Source organism: Melanerpes formicivorus, unplaced genomic scaffold, assembly GCF_026170545.1.
Source record: "Melanerpes formicivorus ecotype bairdi unplaced genomic scaffold, bMelFor1.0.p_v2 SCAF_35, whole genome shotgun sequence".
NCBI classification, from domain to species: domain Eukaryota; kingdom Metazoa; phylum Chordata; class Aves; order Piciformes; family Picidae; genus Melanerpes; species Melanerpes formicivorus.
The window spans coordinates 42,701-58,084 of record NW_027142387.1 but is presented as its reverse complement, the minus strand read 5'-3'; positions in this window follow the sequence as shown (position 1 = coordinate 58,084).

Sequence of the window (15,384 nt, the reverse complement as noted above, 5' to 3'; positions counted from 1 at the left end):
GAGGCCAACTACACCGCGACAGAGAAGGAAATCCTAGCTGCCTATGAGGGCGTCAGGGCTGCCTCTGAGGTAATTGGGACTGAGTCACCTCTATTTCTAGCTCCGAGACTTCCAGTCCTGACCTGGATGTTCAAAGGGAGAGGCTCAACCCCACATCATGCCACAGATGCTACCTGGAGTAAGTGGATGGCCCTGATAACTCAGCGAGCTCGGATGGGGAACTTCGAACACCCTGGCATAGTGGAAGTGATCACCAACTGGCCAGAGGGTGCTGACTTTGGAATGCCAGCAGAGCAGACAGTGACCCGTGCTGAGGAGGCTCCCCCATATAACGATCTCCCTGACAACGAGAAGGGCTATGCTCTATTTACAGATGGGTCCTGCCGGCTTGTAGGAAGCAAGCGGAGATGGAAGGCAGCTGTCTGGAGCCCAACAAGGCAAGTGGCAGAAGCAAGGGATGGAGAAGGTGAATCCAGTCAGTACGCAGAGGTAAAAGCTGTCCAGCTGGCCCTGGATATAGCGGAACGAGAGAACTGGCCAGTGCTGTACCTCTACACTGACTCCTGGATGGTAGCCAACGCCTTGTGGGGGTGGCTGAAGGAATGGAGGAGGAACGGGTGGCAGAGAAAAGGGAAGCCTGTTTGGGCCGCTGACCTGTGGCAAGACATCGCCACCCGCCTGGACAGGCTGCCAACCAAGGTACGGCACATCGATGCACACATCCCCAAGAGCAGAGCCACAGAGGAGCACAAGCACAACCACCAAGCAGACCTGGCTGCTAAGATCTCCCAAATAGACTTGGACTGGGAACACAAGGGTGAGCTGTTCTTAGCTCGCTGGGCCCATGACACTTCTGGCCACCAAGGGAGAGATGCCACATACCGGTGGGCTCGGGACAGAGCTGTGGACATCTCTATGGAGGCCATCTCACAGGTCATCCATGAGTGTGACATCTGTGCTGCCATCAAGCAGGCCAAGCGCATGAAGCCTCTGTGGTATGGGGGGAGATGGTCGAAATATAAATATGGAGAGGCCTGGCAGATCGACTACATCACCCTTCCTCGGTCTCACGGTGGCAAGCAGTACGTACTGACCATGGTGGAGGCAAGTACAGGGTGGCTGGAGACCTATCCAGTTCCTCATGCCACTGCTCGCAACACCATCCTGGGCCTAGAGAGACATATCCTGTGGAGACACGGCACCCCCGGGAGGATTGAATCAGACAATGGAACCCACTTCAGGAACCATCTCATAAGGGACTGGGCAAAGGAACATGGGATTGAGTGGATTTACCACATCCCATACCATGCACCAGCTGCAGGGAAGGTCGAGCGCTACAATGGCTTGCTAAAGACCACCCTAAAAGCCATGGGGGGTGGAACCTTCAGGAACTGGGAAAAGCACCTAGCTCAAGCCACTTGGTTAGTGAACAGCAGAGGATCTGTGAACCGAGCTGGTCCTGCCCAGTCCGACCTGCTGCAAACAGTGGATGGAGATGGAGTTCCTGCGATTGCTGAGAAGAACCTGCTGGGGAAGTCAGTGTGGGTTTTTTCCTGCTGCTGGTGGGGGCAAACCAACCCGAGGGGTGGTCTCGGCTGAGGGTCCTGGTCACACGTACTGGGTTATGTTAGAAACTGGGGACATTCAGTGTATCCCACAGCAGAACGTGACTCTGGCTGAGAGAGGATGAACTCAGAGGAGGCAACCCTCATCAATGTAATTATGTGAATAGTTATAAGTTGTTCTAAGTTTCTCCATCCTAGTTTAACACCAGCCCAGCATCCAGGACCCAACGTACCCACTGCACACCAACCCAAAGAGCATCATCTCACCTGTACCCGTTCCTGATGTCCCTACAGCAACGGACTGTTCCCTATGTCCATACAGCAACAGACTGTTCCTGACCTTTTCCTTTCCCTTTCAAAGACAGACTGATTCCTGATTCTTCTCCACATGCCTGCCCAGTTCAAGCACCACCTACAGTGACCATCAGCAGAGAGAGAGACTGCCCTGGGAGAGAGCAAGCCGGGATAGCAAGAGACTTGCACCAAGGATTCAAATACCATGTGTCAAAATCACATGAAGGGGCTGTGGCAGGAGAGAGGAAGTGGAACAGAGGGGTGGATTGTGGTGGGTTAACACCTTTTTCTGAAAACAAAAGAAGAAAGCAGGGTGGAGGGCTTGCGGGTACTTTACACTCCCTGAAGGGCGTCTCCCCCCTGGGAAAGCTGAGTCTGTTCCACTCCCCCCTCCTTGCCCAGCAAGCGTATAAAAAGCAGGACCTCATAGCTGTTGGAGCTGCTTTTTGGCTCCTGCCTCTGCTGGATGAGAGCTACTGCAGCTGCTCTCCTGATCCTCAACCACGTGGCTGGACCTGATCCTTCTCCCTGCTGCCTCTGCGCCTCTTCAGAGACAGACTGGTTTTGTATTATTTTTTTTTTTCTATTCCCCTCCCATCCATTCTTGTTCCTTGCCCTTGTGAACCTTATTCCCTGTTATTGCTATATATATATATATATTTGAAGGAAAAAAAAAAAAAATTATTTGCCTCTCTACTTCCAAGCTGACTCCAGATTGTTGATTAGTGGATTTGCTCCTTACCTTTTTTCCCTCCTCTCCCTGTTTGGAGGGAGGAGGTGGGGGGGAAGTGGGGAAGAGATTCTCAGCCTTTTCCCCATTTGAGCTTTTAACTCTCAGTTAAGGCTCAAACCACAACAACTATTAGCACATAAAGTATTCTCTGATTAATCAAAGTTTTGGAAAATATACGCTGCTTATCTGTGCAGCAAGCTTTCTTCCATTGGTATCATTGCTTTTCTCCTTCACCAAGGAAAGCTTTGTTCCAAATTATATCATAGCTTGGTGTATTTTCTATTGATCCCACCAGGATATTTTGCAGTTCACAGAGAGCAAACACAGATTCCCACAGTGCATCATACACAGATCTGCCACTTAGCCAAAGTGGCTTCATTGACTTCAGAGGAGATGACAGAATCAAGCTCTTTTTATACATGTATACAAAAATATAAAGAGACATATATATATATATGTTAAAAATATGTGTATATACACAATTAATATATATGCTATGAATATATGCTAATCCCAAATCTATTTGAATTTTTTGTTTGTTTGGGTTTTTTTAACTATAAAAAACAACCCTGATCTCACCTACATTCTGTGTCTTAGTGAAAACCTCAGCTGGAGTATAAAAGCATGTGGTAAGGGACATTATAAGATAATATCACAGTGAGCCAACTGATACCATTTGCTTCACAGTGGGACTGTTGTCATTCAAGCACAAGTAGCAAGTTAAGGGGAATTAAATCATGTATTAGGCCTGTTACTGCAGGTATTTTAGCTACAGCGTTATCTATTGGAATTACTTGTGTTGTTCTTAAAATAGATGGAATTTGCTAACAGTGCGCAAAGCAGGAACATGATCAGTTCCTTTCTGAATGAAGGAACCCCCTTCCACACCCTTTCCTCACTGGGATTTCAGAGGAGTGGGCAAATAACAAGGCACAGAAAAGTGTCTGCAGAAACAGAGACCAAGGAACACAGAGGCTCTGCAATAATTATGACTAAACAAGTCCCAGGACACTGCAGCTGGACCTGGAGGGCAACTGGAAAAGAGAGAGGGGAGGAAATGCCAAGAGAGAGAAAGATGAAAGAGTGAAACCCCAACACCTTTTTCAAAAGAAATGAAATGGTGACTTTTCAGGTATATTGAAGATCCTTCAAGTCATAGTGTCTCCTGGGGAATGCAGACCTTGATGATGGAATGGTAGCCACTGCTGGTTTTGATAAAGGCACCAAAGACTATATTAAATTTTAAAACATGTGAGTGGGGAAATGTAGGAAAAGAGGGTCAAGCTTGTCTTCAGCTTCTGAGGAGGAAGAATCACAGAATGATACGGATTGGCAGGGACCTCTGGAGATCCTCTAGTCCAATCCTCCTGCCCGAGGAGATTCACCTAGAGTAGGTTGCACAAGTGAGTTTGAAAGTCTCCAGAGATGGAGACCCAACCACCTCTCTGGGCAGCTTGGTCCAGAGCTCCAACATCCTCCAAATGAAGAAGTTTCTCCCTATATGTTTAAATTGAACTTCCCATGTTCAAGGAGGTTCCTAAATAAAACGAAGTTGTTCAAACCCAGTGCTGCCATGTTTGTACAAATCTCTGGATGGCTCTTGACAGTTTTTGTGAGCACAGTGGTATACAATTATTCTTCACCACTCTCCTTTCAAAAACAGTGAGAAACAAATCCAACAGCTAAATTGTAGTTGGGCTTGCCAGCATCACAGGTGCAGCAGAGAGAAGGCTTCTATTAGTGAAAGAAGCCCAAAGTTTCAGTTAGCTCAACTTTTTTCCTAGTAACCTGTGGCTATAATGCTATGCATGGGTACCAACGTGGATTTTCATTTGTCTATCTGCAAAAGATTGATGAGAGTTGTCATATGTAAGGAAGAAAAATTGTTCTAATTCTGGGTCAGTATATAGCAAATATTGAGATTTCCTGAGAAATGTATCATTTTCTCACCATTTAAGGTCATATATTTAATCCAAGAAAGAAGCTCTTGAATATGCTAGTCACAAGCTGCAATATAAGGAAAAGAGTTGCTGGAACATGTCCAGAGAAGGGCAACAAAGCTGGGGAGGGGTTTGGAGCACAAGAGCTATGAGGAGAGGCTGAGGGAGCTGGGGTTGTTTAGCCTGGAGAAGAGGAGGCTCAGGGCAGACCTTATTGCTGTCTACACTACCTGAAGGGAGGTTGTAGCCAGGTGGGGGCTGGTCTCTACTTCCGGGCAACCAGCACCAGAACAAGAGGACACAGTCTCAAGCTGCACCAGGGGAAGTTTAGGCTGGATGTTAGGAAGAAGTTCTTCACAGGAAGAGTGATTTGCCATTGGAATGGGCTGCCCAGGAGGTGGTGGAGTCACCATCACTGGAGGTGTTTAGGAAGAGACTGGATGGGGTGCTTGGTGCCATGGTTTAGTTGATTAGATAGTGTTGGATGATAGGTTGGCCTCGATGATCTCAAAGGTCTATTCCAACCTGGTTTATTCTATTCTATTGCAATTTGCTCATGGCCTCAAACTAGAAAAAGCTAGATTCAGAAAAGAATTAGGAGGAAATTCTTCCCCATGAGGGTGGTGATGCACTGGGAGAGGTTGCCCAGAGAAGTTGTGGAAGCTCCAAGCCTGTAAATGTTCAAAGCCAGGTTGGATAGGGTCTTGAGTGACCTGGCCTAGTAGGGGATTTGAACTAGATGATCTTTAAGATCCCTTCCAACCCAAGCCATTCTATGATTCTATGATAACTGGTCAAGAAGCACTGAAAATTGCGTATTTGTTTTGAATAATAATAATAAAAATATTTTTAAATGACAACATACAATGGTCAAGATACATTTGAAAAATACTAAAACTTACCATGTGCTTAGCAAAGCAACTTTTAGACTGTGTCTAAGCTATGGCTAACATAAATTTTGTAACAAAATTGAAACACAGATACCTTATCCACGTGGAAGCCACAAAATTTACTCTCTCTCCTCATCAAGACATTTTTATCAAAGACATCCTTCATTCTGCAACTGCACATCATCATCATTCCCATGAAATGAACAAAGAGTGAAGGCAAGGATCTGTCATGTCCCTTCTTTGCAGTGAGGCTTGTGTTGTCACCAGCATCTGACAAGCCTGCAGATGACTGTCAGGAATAAGAAAGTACATCTGGAGAATTAGATTCCCAGCAGACAAGGAGAAAGTGATGCTCAACCTGGAGGAAGAGTAGGACTCAGCACAGCAATGCAAAGAGGAAGGGTGCTCCAACCCTCAAATCTTTGTGGCTCTTCTCTGGACTCACTCCAACAGCAGCATGTCCTTCTTATGCTGAGGTATCCAGAGCTGGACACAGGACTCCAGGTGGGGTCCCACCAAAGCAGAGTAGAAGGGTAAATCACTTCTCTTGACCTACTGCCTATGTTGCAACTGACCTTCTGGCCTTCAAGTGCACACTGGTGGCTCATGTTGAGCTTCTCATCAATCTAGTTCCTGTAAGAGCTCTTCTCAGTCCATTCTCCACACAGTCTGTATTAATGCTCTGACCCAGGTGCAGGACTTTGTACTTGACCTTGTAGAACTACCTGGGGTTTGCAGGTCCCACCTCCCCAGTCTGTCAGGGTCAATAAAAGGTACAACAAACCAACAAAAGAATACTGATGAAATACTGCAAAATACTTTCCAGAGTGGCTTTTCAGATTAGATTTTTAATGAGATGTGTAGATGGCAACTCATTCATCTCTGCTTGGAATGAAGAGACTTCTTCAGTTGTTGCTAATTGCTCCAGCAGTAACGGTTAGCACAGTATTGCAAAATCACAGGAAATCTGGGATTTTAAAAAGGAAAGGAATTCTTTCCTTGCACAAAAGGAGGTGCAAGGTTGTATACATAACTTCTTTGTATGAAAAAATAAAAACAGTACATAATAGTCAGCAGGAGAAAAGATTGTCTACTTATTGTGAGATTTTTGTTATTACTGCTTTTAATAAAGGAACAAGTCCTGAAACATTTGTTCACTCTTTTTTCCTCACTCAGACAAAGCTGCTATTTAACACTAATGATCTGAAAGCTTCTGTTGCCCTTACAGAGAATATTTCCCTTTCATGGCCTTTTGTGTGTCTCTGTAATAAATAAGCTACAATTTTTACCTCTCTACAATCATAGGTAGAGATACTAAGACCCAAGGAGAGAAGGCTGGGAAACTCACTTGTATAAAGCAATCACAAGGACCACTGTTTGTTGCTAAATGGGAATGGGTAAATAATTACTTGACATAATTGGCAACTATTCACAACTCAAAGGGACCAGACTGAAATCAATGGAAGGAAGAGGTCCCTATGGGAGTGTCTGCAACTAAATGGATTGTTTATGGAAGACTTTAAATTATTATGGCATCACAACATTTATTTTAACTGGAAAATAGTCTTGCTTGGAGAACATTACAATTGTATGAGAATGCATTGTTTTGTGATGAACCTGTGCTTTAGAAGAATGACCTTTTGATTGAGTTGAGCCTTTCAGTCTTAGATACCCAAGTGTTCAAAATACCTTTTCAAAACCCACAGCATTTCACAAGAGAACAAAACTGTTTTCATAGACTAACAGAAACATTTCAGCTGGAAAAGACCTTCAAGATCATCAGGTCCAAATATTCTCTACCTCTATCAAGTCTGGTGCTAAACCATGTCCCTCAGCACCACATCTCTGCCACTTTTAAATACCTCCAGGGATGAGGATTCAACCGTCTCCATGGGGGATCTATTGAAATGCAACACTTTGCTTAAATGGGTATGATCTGCCTTTTATTGTTAAAAGAAGCCTAAACTTCTGAACAAATACTGCAATTTTCAGGCAGTACTCCTTGTGACAGAGCAGCAATCACATGGATCACCTGACCAATGTCAACAGGAGAAGACATTAGTATCTCCTAGAGTCAGAGTGGTCACTTATTCAGACTGTCATGCTTACCCTTTTAGGACAAACTAGAGCAATTGTCATCATGCAAGTACACAAATGTGATTTTGCTTGACAAAATTCACCAGACTTGGGAGAGTTAGAGAATGGTTGGTCCTTTCCAACCAAAATCAATTCTATGATTAGTTTGTTAAACCCAAATATGACAGTACTGTCAGACAACTTGATACCATGTTAGTTCAAAGCTTTCTGAAGCATATTCCAAAGAGCCACAAGGATGATCAGAGTGCTGGAGATCCTCTCCTGAGGACAGGATGAGAGAGTTGGTGCTATTCAGTCTGGAGAAGAGAAGGCTCCGAGGAAACCTTATTGTGCCCTTCCAGTATCCTAAGGGGGCCTACATGAAAGCTGGGGAGGGACTTTTTAGGATGTCAGGTAATGATAGGACTAGGGGGAAGGGAACAAAACTAGAAATGAGTAGATTCAGATAGGATGTTAGAAGAAGAAGAAATTCTTCACCATGAAGTTTGTGAGACACTGGAACAGGTTGCCCAGGGGGGTGGTAGAAGCCCCATTCCTGAAGGATTTTAAGACCAGGCTGGATGTGGCTCTGAGCAACCTGATCTAGTGTGAGGTGTCCCTGCCATGGCAGGGGGGTTGGAACTAGATGATCCTTGAGGTCCCTTCCAACCTTAACAATTCTATGATTCTATATTTCCATGTGCTAGTTCTACTTGAAACAGAATTCTTGTCCCTATTTACATATTCCTTAGGACTGGAAGTCAGACTCAAGAGGAGCCCCAGACAATTTCTTTACAATTTCTTTTTAAATAAATACTATGTTGTTGTGAGCTATTAAATAGTCAGCTGGAGACAGGTTAGTTTTCATAACTATGTGAACAGAGAGCACAGATTTACAGATGTCATCTACTGTACTCTATCCTTCAAATCAACTTTGTCACTTCCTTTAAATCTGCACTACAAATTCATACTATTACCCACTTTGCTGAAGGAGTTAGCCAATACAGCCTGACAAAGTTGTTCCTGTTAGGGTGAAAAATAGATGATAGAAGTCAGGTATATCATTTGGTGTAATCTTGTTTATTTACAGAAAATAAGCACAAAGTGCAGGTTCCTTGAACAGAGCAGGAAAAACAAACAGCAGGTAGTTCAGCAGCTCAGATAAACCTGCTCAGGCAAGCTCCATGGATTGAGGCCACTTTCTCCGTTTCCTCTCTGGACATCTCCTGCCTCCAGCATCACCCGCACTCAAAACGTCCTAGGTTTGAAAAGCCTTTGGTTTGCTGCAGTTTAGCTCTGAGAGAGGTAGCTGCTAATCAGAATTCTTCAATTTATTATTCACTTATTTATTTGGGGGATTTTTTTCCAAATTAAGAACAGGTTGTCCTCCTTCATTGTGGCTTGTTGGACAAGGGACATGCCATTTTAAACTTCTGCCAGCAGCCTCTGTCAATATGTTTCTAACATGGTTGGTTTGTCTCTGCTGTGCTGTTCCTTCCACAGCCTTTTCTCTTGTCAGATTTGCAGTTCTTAATTTGAAAATTCCTTGATATTAAATTCTGTGACAGACATCTTCTCTTCATGGTCTTTATTTTAACCAATTAGCATTGCTTTATAGCAAGTCTTAAATACAGCAGCCTACCTATGAAACAGTACTTCCTGACAGGAGAAGCAGAAAGCTACACCTGAAAAGCTGGTTGAAAAACAACCCGGAAAAAAAAACCCACACCCAAAAAAAATCAATAAAAACAGCAGTAAAACAACAACCCCAACCTTAACCTCAAGCTCCTAGATGATGTCTGTTAATTCAAAGTGTTAATTTGATGCACCAAGTGCAGAAAATGTGGATAAAAGAAACTCAGAAATGAAGGTTCGGTAAAAAGGAGGTTAAAAAAAAAGAAGAAAAGAAAGAGAAAGTAAGACAAGACAAAGTAGGCAGACAGGAGATGGGGAATTTAACCACATCAGAGCTCCAGAAAACAGACCTTTAGTGCAAAGATGGGCAGCAAGCCAAAGTACGTGCACAAGGATCTGGAACAAGCAGTAAGAGAATCAAAACACAACAACAAAAAAGTCTAGTGATGAAGTGAGGAGGGAAGAAATAGGGCAGCAGTAGTTGATAAAGGAATGAAAACTCCTGAAAGCAAGGGAAGAGATGTGCATGCAAGACTAAATAAGAAGTGAACTTGTAAGAGAAGCAAAGAAATAAAAACTCTGGGTAGAAATAGCATAAAACTTGCTGCTGAGGTAGGAGAGGAGAGTACTGGTGACTATTGATGTGAGTGAGCTTATGAAACCAGGTAAGGACAAAACATTGAAGGATAGGTGAGAAAGCAAAAGCCACAGACAAGAGTAAACAAAATGATAAAATAAATGAATGGATTTGATGTGTTGTGGGACAGGAGACATCCCTCAGCTTATCTCTAGACTGAAAGGCAATATATTTATTTACTGTGAGCAGCAGGGGCACGGAACAGTTCCTATTACAGGATTTTTGTGGGGAAAGAAAAAGACTGAGAAATTCTGCATGACTTTCTGCAAATGGTGCTTGCACACATGATGCCTGCTGCAGCTCCTCTAAGGCTTCTAGTAAATATATAAAATATTACAAAAAGAAAAATTGAAAAGATGAATACTGTTTAGAATAAGTTTCCTTTCCAGACTGGATAGATTTTCACAGTCTTGCTTGTTAATTTATTTCTGTACATAGCCTTACTGTGGTGTTATTACTGCTTTCTGTGATCAAGGATTTAAATAATCAGGGAAAAACATGCAGCTGTAACTCAAAGAAGCATTTACGCAACTGAAAGCCTGAAAAATGCTGCAAGTTAGTCCCAGAGCCAGTTTAAATATCATGTTGAACATGGAAACATCAGTTTCTACAGGAACTGCAGGTTCTCAGACAATGGTCAGCCCCTGAAACCTGGGACTTGAATTTGGTTATGTAGAAATGTCTTCTACATCTCAAAGAGAAATAACAATTCATATAACAAGATTTAAATTATTGCCTTTTCTCAAGAATGCTATTTTTATAAAGATAACTTTGTCTTTTAATGCAAGAGATGAAAATACCCAGCTGCTGGCCAAAGCACATCCTCTGACTCTTGACAAATTACAGAAAGCATATTTTTTCCCTATAAACTGCTGACAACTCTGACAGAACCAGAGTGAAACAAAACCAAACAAACAAACAAAAAAAGTAACTCAGTCCTTACCAGAACCAGTTGCTGAATGACTAAACAGGAGGAACAGTCTCAGCTGGAGAGAGGAAGTTAAATTAGGGAAAGGAAGCACAGGTGCTTTTTAGTAGGAGAGGAAAATTCCTCAGGTATGTAACCCAAAGATGGTGTTCAGTTTTGTTTCCAAAAACAGAACACTCCAGACTGTGAATGGCTCTTCAGTGTAGTGTGATGCCTGGAGGAAATACAAAAAATTTTGGTTTAAAATCCTTTCCTGAAGAGAAGCTGTTTACCCTGAGCAATTAAGAATCAGCAGTAGGCATCTATTCCTGCAATGTCTTTGGGTGGTTTTACAACACCCTGGAGAAAGGCCTTGAGATATTAAAATATAGAGTTGTGCAGCAATAACAGCGTGACATCACTATTACTGCAGCTATACCATAAAAGCTATGAGACTCTTTCAATATTTTGTTGTTGTTGTTCATATAGCTCCAAATATTGTTTTGCAGTTATTCAGGTTGGCGAACTATAGGGAAGCTTCCATCCCCACCAAGTTATGTATGGGACAAAGAGGGCTGAGTATGAGGTGAGACTCAATGAGACCTCCTTCAGCTGTGGTCTGAGTCAGAGGAATGCGGACTAGGCTCTACAGACATCTGTTCAAACAGTCTGCCAAAGAAGAAAAATCATAGACTCAGAACAACTTGAGTTGAAAGCAACCTTAAAGAACATCTAGTTAAAACACCCCTACTATGGGCAGGGACATGTCCCACTAGACCAGGCTGCTCAAAGCCTCATCTGGCCTAGTATTACATGCTTCTAGAGAGGGGGCATCCACAACATCTCTGGGCTATCTATTCCAGTGTCTCACCAGCCTCATAGCAAATAACTTCTTCCTAATGTCTAATCTAAATCTACCCTTGTCACTCTCAGTGCATTTTCCTGCAAAATCACGCAAACTGGCAGTTTAAGCTACACTGTGATTTGCAGGGACAGAACATCAAGTGCCCATTCCCTACTGCTGGCTCTACAGTTGAAACAGTCATGTTTGAAGTAGAGAAGGTCACTGGTGATGGGGAAAAAATCACAGAATAGAATCATAGAGTCATAGATTCACAGAATCATAGAATCATAAGGTTGGAAAGCACCTCTAAGATCATCAAGCCCAACATTCTACCCAACCCCTCCACGACCACTAGTCCATGTCCCAAAGTGCCACATGTCCTCACATTTTGAACACCTGCTCATTTTTTGAACACTATCCCCAGCATGGTAAGTAACCAATGGAAAGTAATCTCCCAACAAAATGTGGGTGTTTCTTCCACAAAGCTCAGGAAAACAAACAAACAAAAAAAAACCACTAAAAGAATCCTCGCTTATTTGGTTATAGGTACTTTCAGTTCTAGTTTCTGGATGAGAAAACATCAGAGGCTTTCCTTTGCTTGCAAAAAGCTATTAGCCTTTTCCTGCCAGCTCCCACCTCTGAGGTGGAGGAAAGCTGATGTCTTTTACACCTTGCAGGATCCAGCTTCTCAGTCTATAAAATTTCAAAATCCCTGAAGTGCAAGAGTGCTGTGACATAGGAAGCAGAAAAACAAGGTAGCAACTTTTTTAGATCTCCCTTCTTTATATGCTGCAACACATGAAAACCAAAAAACCCCTTCTGAAACCCAAACCCTAGGGTTTTTTCCAGCAAACATGATGCAGTCACTTTTCTCACACAGCAGCCAAAATGTTATCTGAAGTGCACAAAGGAAATCTGTTCCAAAGAGCTCAAATCTCCTAGTGAAAAACCACTTGCATTACATATAATGTCACTTGTTTCATATTTTGTTGGGTTTTTTTAATGCATAAATCTCAGAAACTATTTGGTCTTTCTGATAAGATGGATATTCTGGCTCTCTATCAATGCTGGAAAATGTATTTATTTCCCAATTTGTTATGTTGCTCAGCATGCTTTCCTTTGCCACATGTTTTACGCTGGCTTGGCTTCAGGTCTTTTTCATTATTTGGATTCAAGGTGGCTACTTTGAGTTAAAGCTTAGCCGGTGTAGTCTTACATGGATTTTAGTAGGCTTCATGCTTAATTTGCGTAGAAAAAATATGTTGGTCTATTTAAACTAGTTTATTTGTCCCCTCACTACAAAAAAAGACACTGATTTGCTGGAGTGGGTCCAGAGAAGGGCAACAAAGCTGGTGAAGGGTCTGGGGAACAGGTCTGGTTAGGAGCAGCTGAGGGAACTGGGGTTATTTATGGGGAAAAGAAAGATGAGGAGAGACTTTCTAGCTCTCTACAACTCCTTGAAAGGTGGTTGGAGAGAGGAGTGTGTTGCTCTCTTCTTCCAAGTAGGAAGTGACAGGACAAGAGGAAATGGCCCCAAGTTGCCCCAGGAGAGGTTTAGATCGGATATTAGGAAAAATTACTTCCTGAAAGAGTGGTCAGGCATTGGAACAGGCTGCCCAGGGAGGTGGTGGAGTCACCGTCCACTGACATGTTCAACAAATGCGTGGACACAGCACTTCAGGACATGATTTAGTAGGCATAATAGTGTTGGGTTGACAGTTGGACTCAACAATCTTAAAGGTCTTTTTCAACCTTAATGACTCTAGGATTGCATGATATCTATATTCTGTATGTAATATGTTCATTGGAAAATAAAACAAGGCAATAATTATTTAGCAAACTGATCTGTGCAGCTCTAGAATCAGCAATTAAGGTGAAAGCAGAAGACACTAACAAAATAGTAAAAGTCAGCCCTTTTCCTCTTAAAATTCCACACCAAACCAAATTATGGTGTGCAGCAAGTAATCAAAAGTCCCATTTGTCTTATTACCAAACCTTACTATGACTTGGATGTAAAATGATATTATCATTTGCTTCTCTGGTAAGAAATAACTGTCTTTGAACTACCTGACTACAGATTATGTTTTTCAGTTTGCACCCTCTTTCTTCCTCTGTCTCTTTCCCCCTGCATGAAATTGCATGATGCCTCACGTCAGTGGCAGCATCAGCAGATTTAGCTCTTTGTAAATGTGCAAGTTTCTGGATTTCACAGTGCATTCTGGATAGGATGGGCTATCACACTTCTTTAAGCCTTACTAATGAAGATGGCTATTTTCTGAAACATCTAGTTCAAGGATCCGAGAATAGAGATCAGTGTTTAAGGAAGGTAATTCTCAAGAAACCAACATCCTGTTTCTTCACAGTTTCTGTAGGTCCTCTGATGACCTCTCCAGGTTCCTGGCATAGCTCTTATAGAACTACAGTATGGCCTGGAATATGCCTTTAGTCAGTCGGGGTCGCATGTCCTAACTCTGTTCCCATCCAGCTTCTTGTCCAGTCACTTGTGGTATGAAAAGCAGAAAAGGCCTTGATTGTGCAAGCACTGCTAAGCAGTAAAGAAAGCATTCCTATGTATCAACACTGTTTCCAGCACAAATCCAAAGCACAGCCCTGTACCAGCCACTGGGAAGAAAACTGACTATTCCAGCCAAACCCAGCACATCTTCTAACCCAAAAATGCTGGTAAAATAAGACTACTGATCTTTGGAGACTCAGAAAATGAAAGGAATTTTCTAGCCAGTTGGATTGCTTCTCGGTCTTTTGGCTAAGGTCAAACATAGTGTAGATTCTGTGATTTTCTCCATGCTGGCCCAGTTCCATGACTACCACCTGGAACTGGGGTGGCCAAGTTGGATGTCAATGGTATTCCACAATGGGAACGCTCTGATGGTCTTCCTGAAAATGGGTTTGAGTCCATAACTTCTAGTCAAGGTATAAAATACAACAGGTATAAAATACTCATCTGTCTACTCTGAGCCTAGATGGCTTACTGGTGAAAATATGTGGCAGTTCAGGGAAGGGGTGAAAGAATCAGTAAGAGGCTTTTTATTGGGCAGCTGGAGTTGTGTGGGCAAAGGCACAACCTTAGTCTAACATATCCTGAGCCTCCAGATCTGAAGCAGTTTTCTGAGTTGTGCCTTCCTCATTATAAACTTAACAAATTACTTGATGCTGTACAACAAGAAGACTGTTACACGATCTTCAACAGATGTGAGAAGGTAGTTTTCTCCAGGTTTTCAGATCAGCTTTCTGCCAATCTGCGTTTCTGAATTTTTCTTCTTCTCAGAGATGCCCCCAGGAAAAGTACCAGATAAATGCATGTTACTTTTATGTTGATTTATTGTAGGGTTTATTGGGTTTTTTTTTCCTCCTCAAAGAAATATCACTTTGCTACCTGACAATTGGTCCTGCGCTTCTGAACATCAAAACTTGTACTTTAACCTTCTCTTTTCAACAGCTGAAAAGAAAAATGGCTAGGAATGTGCCTGAGCAGGCAGGTACAGCAACAAAAATAGTGTTCCTCTGGCTATCTTTTATTTCTCTGTGACTTTTCCATTCCTTCTATTTTTTCTGTGCATTGTTCCTTGCACATCTGAAAAATCAGGAGGAAAATTGTGATTGCTGGCTGTCATCTCCAGGTACTTATTCATAACTATCAAATGATGGAATTCAGCAGTCCCAGCTCTACTAGAGGTGCATGAGCAAGCCCCTCTTTGCTAAACCCATTAGTTTAATTTGATTCCCCCCCTCCCCTTGTTTTTCTCTTTGCTTCTGGCCCAGATCTAACAAGAGGCACACATGGCACCATTATTTTCCAGCTGTGATTAAGCAAGAGGTCACCTTAATAAGGAACTTTTAGATGT